This window comes from Cibotium barometz, chromosome 24, assembly GCF_041138505.1.
Source record: "Cibotium barometz isolate CiBa-2024 chromosome 24, ASM4113850v1, whole genome shotgun sequence".
Taxonomy (NCBI): Eukaryota; Viridiplantae; Streptophyta; class Polypodiopsida; order Cyatheales; family Cibotiaceae; genus Cibotium; species Cibotium barometz.
The window spans coordinates 23,714,815-23,731,316 of record NC_141069.1 but is presented as its reverse complement, the minus strand read 5'-3'; the positions used below and the strand labels follow the sequence as shown (position 1 = coordinate 23,731,316).

General features: G+C 44.0%; 1 protein-coding gene across 4 annotated transcripts in view; it reads right to left on the bottom strand.

Annotated features, from left to right (window-relative positions):
* The window catches only part of LOC147625052 (uncharacterized), a 105,635-nt gene that overhangs the window by 56,787 nt on the left and 32,346 nt on the right, over positions 1 to 16,502 (bottom strand). The window contains exons 8-9 of one of the 4 annotated variants that reach the window (XM_086818310.1): positions 2,483 to 2,569; positions 1,324 to 2,397 (exon numbers count right to left, since the gene is read on the bottom strand). The exons of the other annotated variants lie outside the window; for them this stretch is intronic. The gene's annotated coding sequence lies outside the window, so the exon portion shown is untranslated. Of the gene's footprint in view, positions 1 to 1,323; positions 2,398 to 2,482; positions 2,570 to 16,502 lie in introns of those variants that run through there. 4 annotated transcript variants of the gene reach the window in all.

The following is a 16,502-nucleotide window of genomic DNA, read 5'->3' as shown; positions in this document are numbered from 1 at the left end:
GTTTATATATGTCACATAGCATGGTATGACTAATTAAAAAACAAAATTGATGCATGAGTTAGGTGAAAAGTGCGAGGATGGAATGCGCTGAGACGACACCATCCTGCAGAGACGGGTGGACCCCATTAGTTAGGTAGCTTTCCAATAGAATGAATTGAAAGCTCTACATTAGGTAAATATGTCCCTAGGCAATCCTACTCTAGAGGATTAGGCCATCGAGTATACCTCGCATAGATAGGAAAAAAAGCGTTCTCTAGGAAACAAAAATAGAGGTTGCCCAAGTTAAAGTCAATCACACTATGGGTGATTTGATTTTAAGAATTATTTAGGAGACCACGCTCCTGCAGGTCTTACCTATTATTCGTATCTTCACATCTTTACATGGTCGAGATATTGACGAGTAGCCAAAAAAAAATTCTTGTTAGATCTAGTGGACTATCTTAAGGTTTCCTAAATAGGGAAAATCTTACAGGCATCATTATCATACGGTGTCCAATGGCAGTGAAACTTTACGAGCAGGTCCATGGGGCTGCTGCCCCTCCACTTACAAAATTTCATCACCATCAGACTTCGGAAGGGTGGAATAGTGTATTGCCACCTGCTAATTTTTTGCATAGTGTCCAACGGGTCCCCTATGCAAAAAGTAATAGGTTTGGGTGGAGCATCATTATCATACGATGTCCAATGGTAGTGAAACTTTGCAAGCAAGTTCACGGGACTGCTACCCCGCAACTCGCAAAGTTTCACTATCATCAAGCGTCGAATGGTAGTGAAACTTTGCAAGCGAGTTCAGGCACTGCTACCCTGCAACTCGCAAAGTTTCACTATCATCAAACGTCGAATGGGCAGGATAGTGTGTTACCACCCGCTATTTTTTTGCATAGTGTCCAAGGATTCTTTTATGCAAAAAATAGCGGGTTTGTGTGAGGCATCATTATCATAGGGCATCTAGTGGTGATGAGACTTTGCAATAGGAATCTAGTGGTGATGAAACTTTGCAAGCGAGTTCAGGGGCTGCTACCCTGCAACTCGCAAAGTTTCACTATCATCAAACGTCGAATGGGCAGGATAGTGTGTTACCACCCGCTATTTTTTTGCATAGTGTCCAAGGATTCTTTTATGCAAAAAATAGCGGGTTTGTGTGAGGCATCATTATCATAGGGCATCTAGTGGTGATGAGACTTTGCAATAGGAATCGCTACCTCTCCACTTACAAAGTTTCACCATCATCGGACGTTGGATGGACGAGACAGTGTGTTACCACACGCTATTTTTTCAAAGTGCCCAAGGAGTCCCCTATGCAAAGAATAGCATGGTACCTTACATGTACAAACTTTATAGAAATACAACATCACAAAAGACATAGTCTAATATATAAAACTTTATAGAAACACAAAATCACAAAAGACAACGTGTAATATATAAAACAAAATGTGATACAACTAGTGATGTACATAGAAACATGAGATCATAAATACAAATGGCTCCACGATAACGTGCCTGCCGACTCCTCCTCAGCTCATGTACAACCCACTCTACGATGGTCCTCTGAGAAAGATGCTCCTCTACCATGGTTGAGGACTCACCATGTGTAGCAACAGCAGCCTCCTGGTTAATCACCTGGTCTCTATGCTCATGCCTCATCTCCTATAAGCGTAGGTCAACGTACACACGAGCAGCAAAACGACCATGTGTAGACTGCTCCACCGACCTGATACATGCCTCGAGACCTCGGTCCACCAAACTCCATGCGCTCCAACTAGGGCGCGTAAAGCAGTTTGTCAAGCTTGTAAGATAAACTCATCGATGCGGGCCCATCGTACTCTCTATGTCTCCTCCTCCTCCTCCTCTGGTGATAAATCCCTCTCTACGTGAATCTCAAAATCCTCAGGCATATCTTTAGCAACATATCCTCAACAAGATATCCATCATCTCCCATGATATCTAGGATAGCCTACCAATGATCAGTACTACCGATGGGTCTCCATGAGATGAGATCCACAATCGCTCTTGACCCTCAAAGGCGATATAGACCAAACTCTACATTGCACCAACAAGTCGGACACCTAGCAGTCATCGCCAATGAGTGCACAAGGCAGTAAAGATGAAACTGGTAGTGGCACCCTAATGTGTACCACCTCCAAGCATTAAACTCATCGAGACAAACTCCACAAACTTCAGTACCAGTGTCTACACGTGGTCTCGTAACCAAAGAGTCTGGCGGATAAGGATAGATAGTATGTGATTCGTCTCTCCACATCTACCTTACGGACTAATTGTCTTTGGGCGCGATCTCGTTGTGTGACTCGTGCAACTCTAGAGTGAGTTGTGACACCTGTCAAACGAAGCTCATCTGAGTTGTGACACCTATCGATGAAGCTCATCTGGCTCAATATCCTGAAAAGTAAAAGTGATCAATATAAAGACAGTTACAAGAAAGCATACTTGAGCGATGGGAAAATAATTTAAACAATGTTCTCACATGGCCTAGGAGATGCTGGTAATGCTGCCCCGACTCTCTCCTCGGCTTGGCCTGAAGTAGAAGCCTGGGTGTGAAACTGTGCGAAGCCTGGCACAAATAAGATAAAATATACGTGGACCCCAATGTAGAAATACACATCATAATTGAATTACAATAGAAGGGTTTGGGAGAATACCGTGCTAGTGATCGGTTTCGATAAGAGAGACACGACGTGTCGAATAGACTTTGTAGCATAATGAAACTGTGACCGGTCCACTGATCTGCACATCTAGCTCATGCACTGTGCGAATGGTAGCATCACTAATCCACGAGGTATCCGAATTGTGGGTGGGAGATGCCCAACCTAGGAGACCGGCCCACACCATGGCTAGCGTCGGGTCGACGATTATGATAATTTACCTTGAGCCCCAACACGAACTCTGTATATATAACTGCTATGTAAAGTAGATTGGAATCTCATGATGATGGGGCAAGGTGTACCATAATACACCACATATCACGATAGAATGTGGACTACTATATGCACCAAGCTGCCTTAAGTAACCCTGCAGTTGTCACGACTCACCTATCCTCACACGAACGAACAGCTGTAATCTCCTCTCTCTAATAGAGGGTAGTCAGGATACCTCTTGATGAGACAAGCCGCGACGTACTCGTTCACTCTTGTTACATCATTGGAGGCCATGCCGTCAAAGACTCTATGTCGTCAAGAAAACGTAGAGTCTAGCATGCGCTCCAATGATGCAACAAGATGCATGGTGGAGGGATGTGGATCTCTCTGTCCGCGAAGCCTCTAAGAGTGCGACCATCTCCGAGATGGTTTCTAGACGTGCCTCACAAGTCATGATAAAAACTACAGCGTGCCACGTAACTGAAAAGTCATCTCTCTCTCTCTCTCTCTCTCTCTCTCTCTCTCTCTCTCTCTCTCTCAATAGTTTTGTGATGCAGCTACACTCAAGAGAGATGGGATCAACAAGATATCAGGATAGCCACTGGAAAATAGAGTGCATTGGCAAGTCCAAATGGTAAAAACTAGAACTCGTAATTCCCACCCCATAGATATACCTCGAGGCACAACCATTTTTTAAAGAACCTTATAGGTTGAGACAATCTAAGGGGATGATGTCTTTAAGATAGGTCTTAGAACTAGCTCTGGGAAAATTATGATTTCATGGTTTTAACCATTCAGACTTACCAATCCACTAGCTATTTCCCAATGACTATCCTGATATGAATGTTACAAAAGTCTGAGTAGTAGTATCTTGTTGATCCCATCTCCCTCAAGTGTAGCTGCATCACAAAACTATTGAGAAGTAGAGAGCGCGTGAGAGGGAGAGAGAGAGAGAGAGAGATGACTTTCGATTATGTGGCACCCTACAGTTTTTATCATGGCTCGTGAGCCACGTCTCTAGAGACCATTCTCAAGATGGTCGCACTCTTAGAGGGAGAGGGAGAGGGAGAGAGAGAGAGAGAGAGAGATGACTTTCAATTATGTGGCACCCTACAGTTTTTATCATGGCTCGTGAGGCACGTCCAGAGACCATTCTCAAGATGGTCGCACTCTTAGAGGCTTCATATGCAGTCAGCTTCGCGGACAGAGAGATCCACATCCCTCCACCATGCAGTTTGTTGCATTGTTGGAGAACATGCTGAAGACTCTACGTTCTCTCGATGACATAGAGTCTTCGACAGCATGGCTAGAGACACGTCCAAAGACCATTCTCAAGATGGTTGCACTCTTAGAGGCTTCATATGCAGTCCGCTTCGCGGACAAAGAGATCAACATCCCTCCACCATGCATTTTGTTGCATTGTTGGAGAACATGCTGAAGACTCTATGTTCTCTCGATGATGTAGGGTCTTTTGACAGCATGGCTAGAGACACGACAGAGTGGACAGGGTGGACATGTACGTCACGACTTATCTCATCGAGAGATAAGTCGCGACTACCCTCTATCAGAGAGAGGACATTCCAGCTATTCCTTTGCGAGGATGGGGGAGTCGCGACAATTGCAGGGCCGCTTTAGGCGGCCTGGTGCACCCATGCAATTATGGCAACCCACAGTCTACCATGATATGTGGCGTATTATGATGCCTTGTCCCATCATCATGAGATTCGAGTCTACTATGCACAGCAGTTAGATGCAGAGTTTGTGTTGGGGCTCGAGGTACATTGTCATGATCGTCGACCCTCTCCTGGCCACGGTGCTTCAAGACCAACACAAGAGAATTTGTGACCAAGCTAGGCGTCTCCCACATGCACTTCGGACACCGCCTGGATTGGAGATGCTACCATTCGCCACAATGCATGAGCTAGGTGTGCAAATCGGTCACCTGTTCCATCGTGCTACAAAGTCTTTTCGACACGTCATGGCTCTCTTATCGGAGCCAACCACTAGCACAGTATTCTTCCAAACACTTCTAGAGTAATTCAATTATGATGTGTATTTCTACATTGAGAAGTTATCCACGTATATGTTATCTTGTTTGTGCAAGGCCTCGCACAGTTTCACACTTTAGGGTGCCACCACTAGTTTCATGTTTACTGCCTTGTCCACTCATTCATGATGACTGCTAGGTGTCCGACTTGTTGGCGCAATGTAGAGTTTGGCCTATATCGCCTTTGAGGGATAGGCGACTCGTACGCAAGGTCAACCCGTTCCCAAAGTTTCACCACCATCAAACACCGTATGATAATGATGCCCCACCAAAACCCCTTATTTTTTACATAGGGGAGTCCTTGGACACTGCGAAAAATAGGAGGTTCAACACACCGTCCCACCCATTCGTCGATGTCTGATGGTGGTGATGTTTTGTGAGTGGTGGGATAGCACTCCCATGGACATGCTCGCAAAGTTTCACCACCATCGGACACTGTATGATAATGATACCCCACCCAAACCTATTATTTTTTACATAGGAGACCCCTTGGGCATTGTGCGAAAAAATAACGGGTGGCAACACACCATACGGTCGTGATACTTTGTGACTGGCGGAGTAGGCGCCCCGTCGACGTGCACGCAAACCTGCTACTTTTTGTAGAGGAGACCCTTGGACACACCGTCTCGCCCATCCGGCATGCGATGGTGGTGAAACTTTGTGATTGGGTCCACGGGGCTGCTTTTCTCCACTCGCACAGTTTCACCACCATCAGACGCCGAATGGACGGGATGGTGCATTGCTACTCGCTATTTTTTCGCATAGTGCCTAAGGGGTTTCCATGTAAAAAATAGTGGATTTGGGTGGGGAATCATTAACATACAACTACCTTGCCACTCGCAAAGTTTCATCACCATCGGATGCCGGATGGGCGGGACGGTGTGTTACCACCCGTTATTTTTCACATGACACCTAAGGGGTCCCCTATAAAACAAAAAAGTAGGTAAACTCGCTATTTTTTGCATATGAGACTCATTTGACATAATGCAAAAAATAGCAAGTGGCAACACACCGTCCCGCCAATCCAACGTCCGATGGTGGCAAAACTTTGCGAGTTGATGGATAGAAGCCCATGGGCCTGCTCGCAAAGTTTCACCACCATCGGACACCGTATGATAATGATGCCCCACCCAACCCGGCTATTTTTTGCATAGGAGGTCGACCCCTTCTACACTATGCAAAAAAAAAAGTGGGTGGTAACACACCGTCTCGGTGAAACTTTGGGAGTGGGTCCATGGGGTTGCTACCCTTGCGCTCGCAAAGTTTCACTACCATCGGACGTTGGATAGGTAGGACGATGTGTTGTCATCCGCTATTTTTCGCATAGTACTCAAGGGGTCCCTTATTCAAAAAATAGGACTGCTACCTCTCCACTCGTAATTTTTATTCACCTTCGGACATTGGATGGGCGAGACGATGTATTGCCACGCACTATGCAAAAAATAGCGGGGTTGGGTGGGCATCATTATCAGACGGTGTTCGATGGTGGTGAAGCTTTGTGAGCGAGCCCACGGGACTGCTACCCCTCCACTCGAAAAGTTTCACCACCATCGGGACGTCGGATGGGTGGGACACTGTGTTGCCACACCTGCTATTTTTTGCATAGAGTTCAAGGGGTCTCCTATGCAAAAAATAGCAAGTGGCAACACACCGTTCTGCCCATCCCACATTAGATGGTGGTAAAACTTTGAAAGTGGGTCCATGGGGTTCTTACACTTTCGCTCGCAAAGTTTTACTATCATCAGATGTCGGATGGACGGGACGGTGTGTTACCACCCGTTTATTTTTTTGCATAGTGTAGAAGGGGTCTCCTATGCAAAAAATAGCGAGGTTGGGTAGGGCATCATTATCATATGATGTCCGATGGTGGTGAAACTTTACGAGCGAGCCCATGGGCTTCTACCCATCCGCTCATAAAGTTTTCCCACTATCGAACGTCGGATTGGAGACAGTGTGTTGCCACTTACTATTTTTTGCATTACGTCCGACGTCGGATGAGTACTGTCGGATGCGATATGTTAATGATGTCCCACCCAAACTCCCTTTTTTGCATAGAGAATCTGTTGTTGGGAACTATGCAAAAAATAGCGAAAATGGCCACACCGTTTCGCCCATCCTGCGTCCGATGGTGGTGAAACGTTGCGAGTGGAAAGGTAGGAGCCCCTCGGACCTGCTCACAAAGTTTCACCACCATTGCCCCACAAACCCTCTTTTTTTTGCATAGGGGACCCCATGGACACTATGCAAAAAATAGTGAGGATGACAACACACCGTTCCGCGTATCCTGCATCCAGTAGTGGTGAAAGTGAAACCTTTAGAGTGGAGAGGTAGGAGCCCCATGGACCCGCTCACAAAGTTTCACCACCATCGGACATCATATGATAATGATGATGGGAACCCCTTGGGCACGATGCAAAAAATAGTGGATAGCAAAACATCGTCCCGCCCATCCGGCGTCCGGTGGTGGCAAAACTTTGCAAGTGGATGGGTAGCAACCCCATGGACCCACTCACAAAGTTTCACCACCATTTAACACCATATGATAATAATGCCCCACCCAACTCTGCTATTTTTTACATAGGGGACCCCTTGGTAACAGACCGTCCCACCCATTCGACGTCTGATGCCCCGCCCAAACACGCTATTTTTTACATAAGGGACCCCTTGGGCACAATGCAAAAAATAGCAGGTGGCAACACACCATCCCGCCCATCTGACGTCCAATGGTGGCAAAACTTTGCGAGCGGATGGGTAGCATTCCCATGAACCCGCTCGAAAAGTTTCACCACCATCGTACACCACATGATAATGATGCCCCACCCAACCCTGCTATTCTTTACATAGGGGACCCCCTTGGTAACAGACCGTCCCGCTCATCTGACGTCTGATGGTAGTCAAACTTTGCGAGCAAAAAGGTAGCAACCCCTATGGACACGCTCAGAAACTTTCACCACCACCCAACCTACTATTTTTTGTATAAAGAATAAACTCGCTATTTTTTTCATGCTCACAAAGTTTCACCACCATCGGACAACATATGATAATGATGTCCCACCCAACCTACTATTTTTTGCATAGGGGAAAGATAACGAGTGGTAAAATAGCCCATCCGACGTCCGATGGTATAGTGAAACTTTGCGAGCGAAAAGGTAGCAACCCCATAGATCCGCTCACAAAGTTTCACTAGCATCGAACGTCATATGTTAATAATGCCACACCCAAATCCGCTATTTTTTGCATAGGAGACCCCTTGGGCACTATGCAGAATGGCAACACACCGTTCCATCCGCCCTCTAATAGTGGTGAAACTTTACGAGTGGAGAGGAAGAAGTTCCATGGACCCGCCCGCTGGCAAAGTGTCACCACCATCGGACACTATGATAATAATGCCCCATCCAAACCCACTATTTCTTATGAGCAAAATATAACGGGTAGCAACATAACGTCCCGTCCATCATCAGGCATCTGATGGTGACATAACTTTATGAGCGGCTGGGTAACAACCCCATGCAACCTACTTGCAAATTTTACCATCATTGGACATCGTATGATAATGATGTCCCACCCAACCCCGCTATTTTTTGCATAGGGGACCCCTTCTACACTATATATAATAAATAACGGGTGGTAGCACATCGTCCCGCCCATTAGACGTCTGATGGTGGTGGTAAAACTTTACAAGTGGAGAGGTAAGAGTCTCATGGACCCGCTCGCAAAGTTTCACCACTTTCGGACATCGTATGATAATGATACCTCACCCAAGCCTGCTATTTTTTGCATAGAGAACTCCTTAGGCATTATGCAAAAAATAGCGGATGGCAACTCGCTCGCATATCGAACACCGTATGATAATGATGCCCCACCTAAACCTGCTATTTTTAGCATAAGGGACCCCTTGGACACTGTAAAAACAAAGTGCCAACACTCCCCGTCTTGCCCATCCGGTGTCCGATGGTGATGAAACTTTGTAAGCGGAGAGGTAGCAGTCCCGTGAAACTGCTCGCAAACTTTCACCACCATCGGACACCATATGATAACGATACCCCACCACAAACCCGCTATTATTTGCATTAAGAGACTCCTTGGATACTATGCAAAAAAGTAGCGGGTGGCAACACACCATCCCGCCCATCCAGCCGATGATAGTGGTGAAACTTCGCGAGCGATGAACCAAGACACAAAGTTTTACCATCAGAGGCCAAATGGACGAGATGGTGTGTTACCACGTGCTATTTTTTCGCAGTGCCCAAGGCGTCCTATGCAAAACAATAGCAGGTTTGGGTGGAGAATCATGCTCGCAAAGTTTTACCACCATCGGACCTCTTCGGTACTATGCAAAAAAAAGAAAACAAGTGCCAAGACACCGTCTCGCCTATCCGGTATCTAATGGTGATGAAACTTTGCAAGCGGAGAAGTAGCAGCCCCATAGAACTGCTCGCAAAGTTTCACTACCATCATCGGATACCATATGATAATGATGCTCCACACAAACCCGCTATTATTATTCGAAGCGATGAACCCAGATGCAAAGTTTCACTACCATCACAGGCCGAATGAGCGAGATGGTGTGTTGCCCACCTGCTATTTTTTCGTATAGTACCCAAGGAGTCCTATAAAAAACAATAACGAGTTTGGGTGGGACATCATGCTCGCAATGTTTTACCATCATCGGACACCATATGATAATGATGCCCCACCTAAACCTGCTATTTTTTGCATAAGGGATTCCTTGGACAACACTGCAAAAAAAAAAAAACCGAGTGTGTCAACACACCTCATCCGGTGTCCGATGTGGTGATAAAACTTTGCAAGCAGAGAGATAGCATCCCCATGGAACTACTCGCAAATTTTCACCACCATCGAACACCATATGATAATGAAACGCCACACAAACCCGCTATTATTTGCATAAGGGACCCTTGGGTACTATGCAAAAAAGTAGCGGGTGGCAACACACCGTCCCGCCCATCCACCAACATACAAACTTAGTGAGCGATGAACCCATATGCAAAGTTTCACTACCATCGAACACCATATAAGAATGATACCCCACCCAAACCTGCTATTGTTTTGCATAGGACCCCTTGGGCACTATACGAAAAAATAGCAGATGGCAACACACCATCCCACCCATTCGACCTCCGATGGCAATGAAACTTTACAAGTGGGGAGATAACAGTCCCGTGGACCCGCTCACAAAGTTTCACCACCATCTCGAACAGCACTCACTTGCAAAGTTTCACCCTCAAAACCATTAACTGAAGGATACAATATATATGAGCACAAGTGAAAAGCCAACTCATAATATATATGGATATAAGATACAAACTGAGAGAAAGATACAAAATGCACGGTAGTCGATACAACAAATAAGAATCCACAAACTCTCTAGCTCTGAAGGTCTCCAAGATGCTCAAATGGTCGTGCTGGACTAAAGTCTCCACCGTGGGACGCCTACCTTTTTGTTGTTAACTCGTCGAAGCGTAAGTTTCACAACAAGAACTAGATGAGAGTATATGATTGCCTCTTGCTCCACTCATACTACACAAACTCAATGCTGCCCTTGCGCCTATATGCCCTTACGCATAGTAGTGACCTACCACTCATGCTGTGGGCATCGAATGAGAACCATAATCACAATCATTCACCTCCTTCTCATTGCTCTCCTATGGACAATGACTGTAAAAACATCACCCAGTGTCAAAATATCTATCAAAGAATCATGATATGTCCCCTAAGGTAGTGTGAGAAGATCAGAAGTGATGGGAAGTAATGCTCCGTGCTCTGGCCTCAATACCTGCTACAACCACGAATCAGCCCACTCTCGTATCTCACACAGTTGAGTAGTCACCATCGATGTGCTCCTAATGGATTGTAGTCTAAATGTGCCATCCTCCACAGTCGCACAATCTGGAGAAGCACCATCAAGGACACTATTGTCGAAACACCAAAAGAACCTCCTGAAAATCTAGCCATCTCACTAAGGGAAGGATGAGACACCACTAGTGGTCAAATGCGCATTACACCAATCCACTACATGTTGTGCATCTCGAAAGCGCTCACTGTCACAATGGAGCTGGTGACGTCTGAGGGCTCCTTTGACACACGCACCCGCACCATCGTGCTCTCCCTTTCCATGCCGTCTCGAAGAAGCTCCAAATCACCTAGTAGACTATCATGCGATGCCAAGAATATAGCTAACATAAAACTAACGAGTACTCTTGAATTGTGCCCCGCATCCATCAAACCATATCCACCGCCCAGTCCATGTGACTCCATGCTCTCTCAAAAAAGTCATCATGACGATAGAAGCAATGCTGCATAAACTGGGCGTTGTGAGAGTGATCATCACTAATGTAAAAGTGACTCGCTACTAATGACTCGCTCCTCTAGAGTGCTCGTTATGCCATCTACTGTTGTCTTTGCATGCCGATAACTAATATACACCATGACGACCACCTAGTCAAGCACACAAGAATAGAAATTCCTAGATTCATGAACAACATCAATATAAAATATCTTTAAGACCTTAAATTGAAAATGAGGCAATGTCTCATGCAATACCTGCTCAGAAATGTAGTGTTTTGTCTGGATCTCCTGTTGTGGTGCCAGTGTGTTACTCTCCGAAGGCAACCACAGAGACGAGTACACTAATAAGAAACTATTGTAGGATGGCACGAAACTGACGGTCTTTCCACTTGGCACTGTGAGCATGAAAACCAACATGGTACCTACAAAGACGTCACGCTGCCTCGAGTAGCCCACAAACCAAGGCTTGCAAGCCTCAAATGAACGCTGGCTAATGGTGATCTCAGGGTGTGCAAACCTGAACTCAAAGTACAACTCTGTCTGTGTCATCTCAAGAATGTAAGCCCCGGGGCATTCACTACTTACTCCCCACGACGAATCCTATGTCGCAATGCCTTCTTATACTCTGGTGATGCACGACAATGCTCCTCCCAAAACCTCTCTATCAGCACCCTCATGTCAAGGCCCAATAGACGGTTGCATCTAGGTGCACGGCTACTACTAGCCACCATAGAGCACCCTCAATCCCATTGTCCAAGCTCTGTCTCCTCACAAACCTTGCATGAAGTGCTCGACGACGAATCTGAAGTATGCGAGAAGTGGCGCAATGCATACCTGGTAAGACACCGCTGGAAACAAACGCTGTAAGGGTCTTATACTCTGGTGATGCACGACTGGTCCTCCCAAAACCTATCTATCAGCGCCCTCATGTCAAGGCCCAATAAACGGCTGCATCTAGGTGCACAGCTACTACTAGCCATAGAGCACTCTCAATCCCAGTGTCCAAGCTCTTTCTCCTCACAAACCCCGCATGAAGTGCTCAACAACGAATCTGAAGTATGCGAGAAGTGGCATAATGCGTACCTAGTAAGACACCGTTGGAAACAAACTCTGTAATAAGGGCAATCCATCTAGATGCATCTTACGCTTGACTATGATGTAAGATTGTCTCAAGCTTAGTAACACACTACCACTGGCCCTCCTCGAATGTGGACTGCAAATCCTCTATCTCCTCACAAATCTTGCATGAAGTGCTCAACGACGAATCTGAAGTATGCGAGAAGTGACGCGATGTGTACCTGGCAAGACACTACTAGAAACAAACACTCTGTGTAAGAACACGTCTTGCAACCAATCCATCTCGATATATCTTACGCTTGACTGTGGTGTAGGACTACCTCAAGCTTAGTAGCACACTAGCATCGTCCCTCCTCGAATGTGGATTGCAAATCACGGAAGCAATGGTACACTATGCCATGCGCGAGTACTGTAGCAACGCATCTAGCACACTAGACTGTGATGCTACATCGAGGTCAACAAAGTACTTGTCGAAGATAGCATTGATACGATTTCGGCACCAGACTTGGAAAGGGATTTCCCATGAGAAGATGCCTCATGAACGACACCGGAGGGTGGAGTGGCAAGCACACGGTCGACAGTGTCATCGGCATCGCTGAAGTGAGGAGTGCCGACGACAACACGAAGAGCATGTGCACCACATCGAGAAAAGCGGCATCAAGGTCATACGCTACACTAGATGAAGGAGTATCGAGATCATAGATATCACCCAAGAGAGGTGAGGCAAACTCATGGACCATATCCGAGGCTAGAGAGGCAACGGGTAGAGGAGTGGCAAGCTCATGGGAGACGCCCAACAAAGGAGTCTCAAGCTCGAATGGTGCACCCAAAGATAAAAAGGCACCCAATGGAGGAGTGGCTAGCATGATGGGAAACACCAAGAGAGAAGTGCCAAACTCGAAGGAGGTGCCAAAGGGTGGAGAGGCACCGAAGATGGGAGTCTCCACCTCATGGGCGGTGCCCGAGGGTGGCGTGATAACCGCATAAGTAAGTTGCAAGAGAAGAGTGGCAAAAGAGCTCAAAATAGTGTGGAGAAAGAATTGTGGGAGAATGTGGAGGATAAGGAGGTGGAGTGGGGACATGGAAAAAGATGAATGTGTGGAGGGAGGAGATGATGCCTCACCAATCGAAGTCAGCATGCATTTCAATGCTCGAGTCCTTGCTTTGCGCATGATCTCTTCTTCTTCTATCTTTCACGCGAACCCTTGCTTGCTCTTCACATGAACAAGGTGGATCCCATTGTCTATTGCTTTTTCTACTCCTACGACTTTGTGAACCCATGATAAGAAGTAAGAAAGAAAGAGATTAAGCAAAAAATTGAAGATTATTAAGAATAAAGTAATACCAAAACAAGATTAACATATGCTTGAAATGGAGCTATCTCCAAAGTTGGTGAAGCTCTAAGAATGAGGGAGACTCCAAAAATTAGGCTTTATATACCAAGCTAGTTAGCATTTCATTGGTTAAATTAGATTATGGATAAAATCCAAACTTTTACAAATCATGATTTATATGATGAATTAATTATTTATTAAGTGATAAATATTTTTTATTTATTTAACAAATAAAATTTATTTATATAACATAAATTTTATTTGATTAATAAATAATATTAAAATTCTTTAAATATATTTTAAGTTTTTTTTTTAAAAAAAGATTTTTAACAAATATAAAATTTTTAAATAGTAAGAATTTATTTCATTATATCAAAATATTCACTTGATTAAAAAATAAAATAAATATTTTATTTTAAAAAATATATTTTATTTAATAAATAATATTTATTAGATTTAAAAAATCAAGAGAGCCTTAAAATTTTATTATATAATTTTATTTTTAATTTTTTTATTAAAGAAATTATTTTAAAATGATTTTTTATTTTTATTAAATCACGAAATATAATGGTGAGGTGATAGGCGTTGGAACCTCCACGTGGACATTCCTCATTCTCAAGTGTAAGATCGCAATGCCATGCATGTATATAATCAGTGATGCCATGTAGACACTAAAGTCAACCAAGTTGACTTTAGTGTCAGCTCAGCACAAGCTGACAAGATAACATGGACATTCTTGATTACGTGGAAATATCATGTATGCATTATTTCGTATTAATTAAATCACGAAATATAATGGTGAGGTGGGAGGCGTTGGAACCTCCATGTGGACATTCCTCATACTCAAGTGTAACATCGCAATGCCATGCATGTACATGATCTGTGATGCCATGTAGACACATAAAGTCAACAAAGTTGACTGTGCTGAGCTGACAAGATAACATGGACATTCTTGATTACGTAAAAAAGTCAACCAAGTTGACTGTGCTGAGCTGACAAGATAACATGGACATTCTTGATTACGTAAAAAAGTCATGTATGCATTTGATGTGGCATACCATGTAGGCTTTAAGGAGTCAACCTTGTTGACTAAGTTGAGGTGACATAATTACAAAGCATGATGAGATGACAAGATGCTTATCTGGAGTCTCCACGATATGATGTGACATGTATATGTAGGACTAAGACTATGTTACCATAGCTCAATTGCTAGACAAATGGCACTCTCTAGGCCCTAGTGAAACACTAATAAGCCTAATAGGGTTCCTTTATTTTAGACTTTGGGCGAACAAACAGTGAAAATTTCATTAAGATAACTGGAAAATAGGCTTCCCTTATTAAAATTTACTCCATTTTTTAAAAAAAAATCATCATGACAAGTATTTTGATCCACAAGAAATTGAAGTGCAATGAGGGTCATATAAATTTATATAATTAAATTATTAAACTTTTGTTGGCCTTCTAAGAGACTGAATGAATTTTCTATAGAAGATCGAAAGAAATTCAAAAATATGGCCACATTATATACATATTTGTCAAACTTCTCACCGTTGGATCTTCAATGATGAGCTTCACATTTGCCAAGATCTTGAATAGAAAATCACATGTTGCTTTACAATATAAAGCAGCGAAAAAATATTTATAAAAAATAGTTACATAGCAAAATAAATTCTCAATAAATCAAGTTAAGCTCTCATTTATGTACGAATTGGGATGATCATTGGACTTGGGATGGAAAAATACTAAGCATTGTATGTGTGACATATACTGCCGTAAAGAAAGTTGGACAATGCAAATTTCTAAACTTCCGTGCAATGAAACAATCACTAAAATAAATTGGATTTTCGATCAGGGGTGCCATTTGAACACCCATTATATGTATAATGTGTCCCAAACACCATGCCACTAAATTCCAAACATAACTACCTTCAAAGCGCTCAACTGTCAAAAGTGGTGGCCCTTATCTTACAACCACCTCCTCTTTGGATGCCACTTCCATGGATCTCTTTCCAAAAGGAATTTAAGTACTCCTTACAACCAATCTGATTTTTCTCAATGTGCTTGTATATGTTCGTAATATTATGTAGACATTTAGAGCTTGGGTGTCTTGTGGGAGACCACCTTGATCGAGCAAGGTGTTTCGCAACAGCTCAAGCGGGGTAGACAAAGCTATATCAGAATTTGAAGCTCCACACGTAGCCACTAAGGCAATTGAGCCATTGTTATCATTCTGGATCTCCCCTTTGGGTGCCACTTCCATGGATCTCTTCCCAAAGGCATTTAACTACTCCTTTCGCAACTCAAACATTCATCAGTTCATGCGAGGTAGACAAATCTACATCAAAATTAGAAGCTCCATATGTAGCCACTAAAGCAATTGAGCCATTGTTATCATTCTGGATCTGCCCTTTAGGTGCCACTTCCATAGAGCTCTTCCCAAAGGCATTTAAGTACTACTTTCGCAACTCAAACATTCATGAGCTCAAGCGGAGTAGACAAAGCTACATCAAAATTAGAAGCTCCATACGTAGCCACTAAGGTAACTGAGCAATTGTTATCATTCTGGATCTCTCCTTTGTGTACAACAACGTGTGGATTGCCACAGACTTAACCCAAGCGGAGGAAGAATTGCTAATCTCTACTTTGAGAGAGTATCGAGATATATTTGCTTGGAGTTACAAAGACCTTAAGGGGGTAGATCCAAAGATCTGCCAGCATAGAATTCCCATGCGAGAAGACGCCAAGCCGTCCAAGTAGCGTCCTTACACATAACGATAATTTTGCCAAAAAGATCAAAGAAGAGATTGACAAGCTGTTAGCGGCTGAATTTATTTATGAGATTGAACATACAGAATGGGTTTC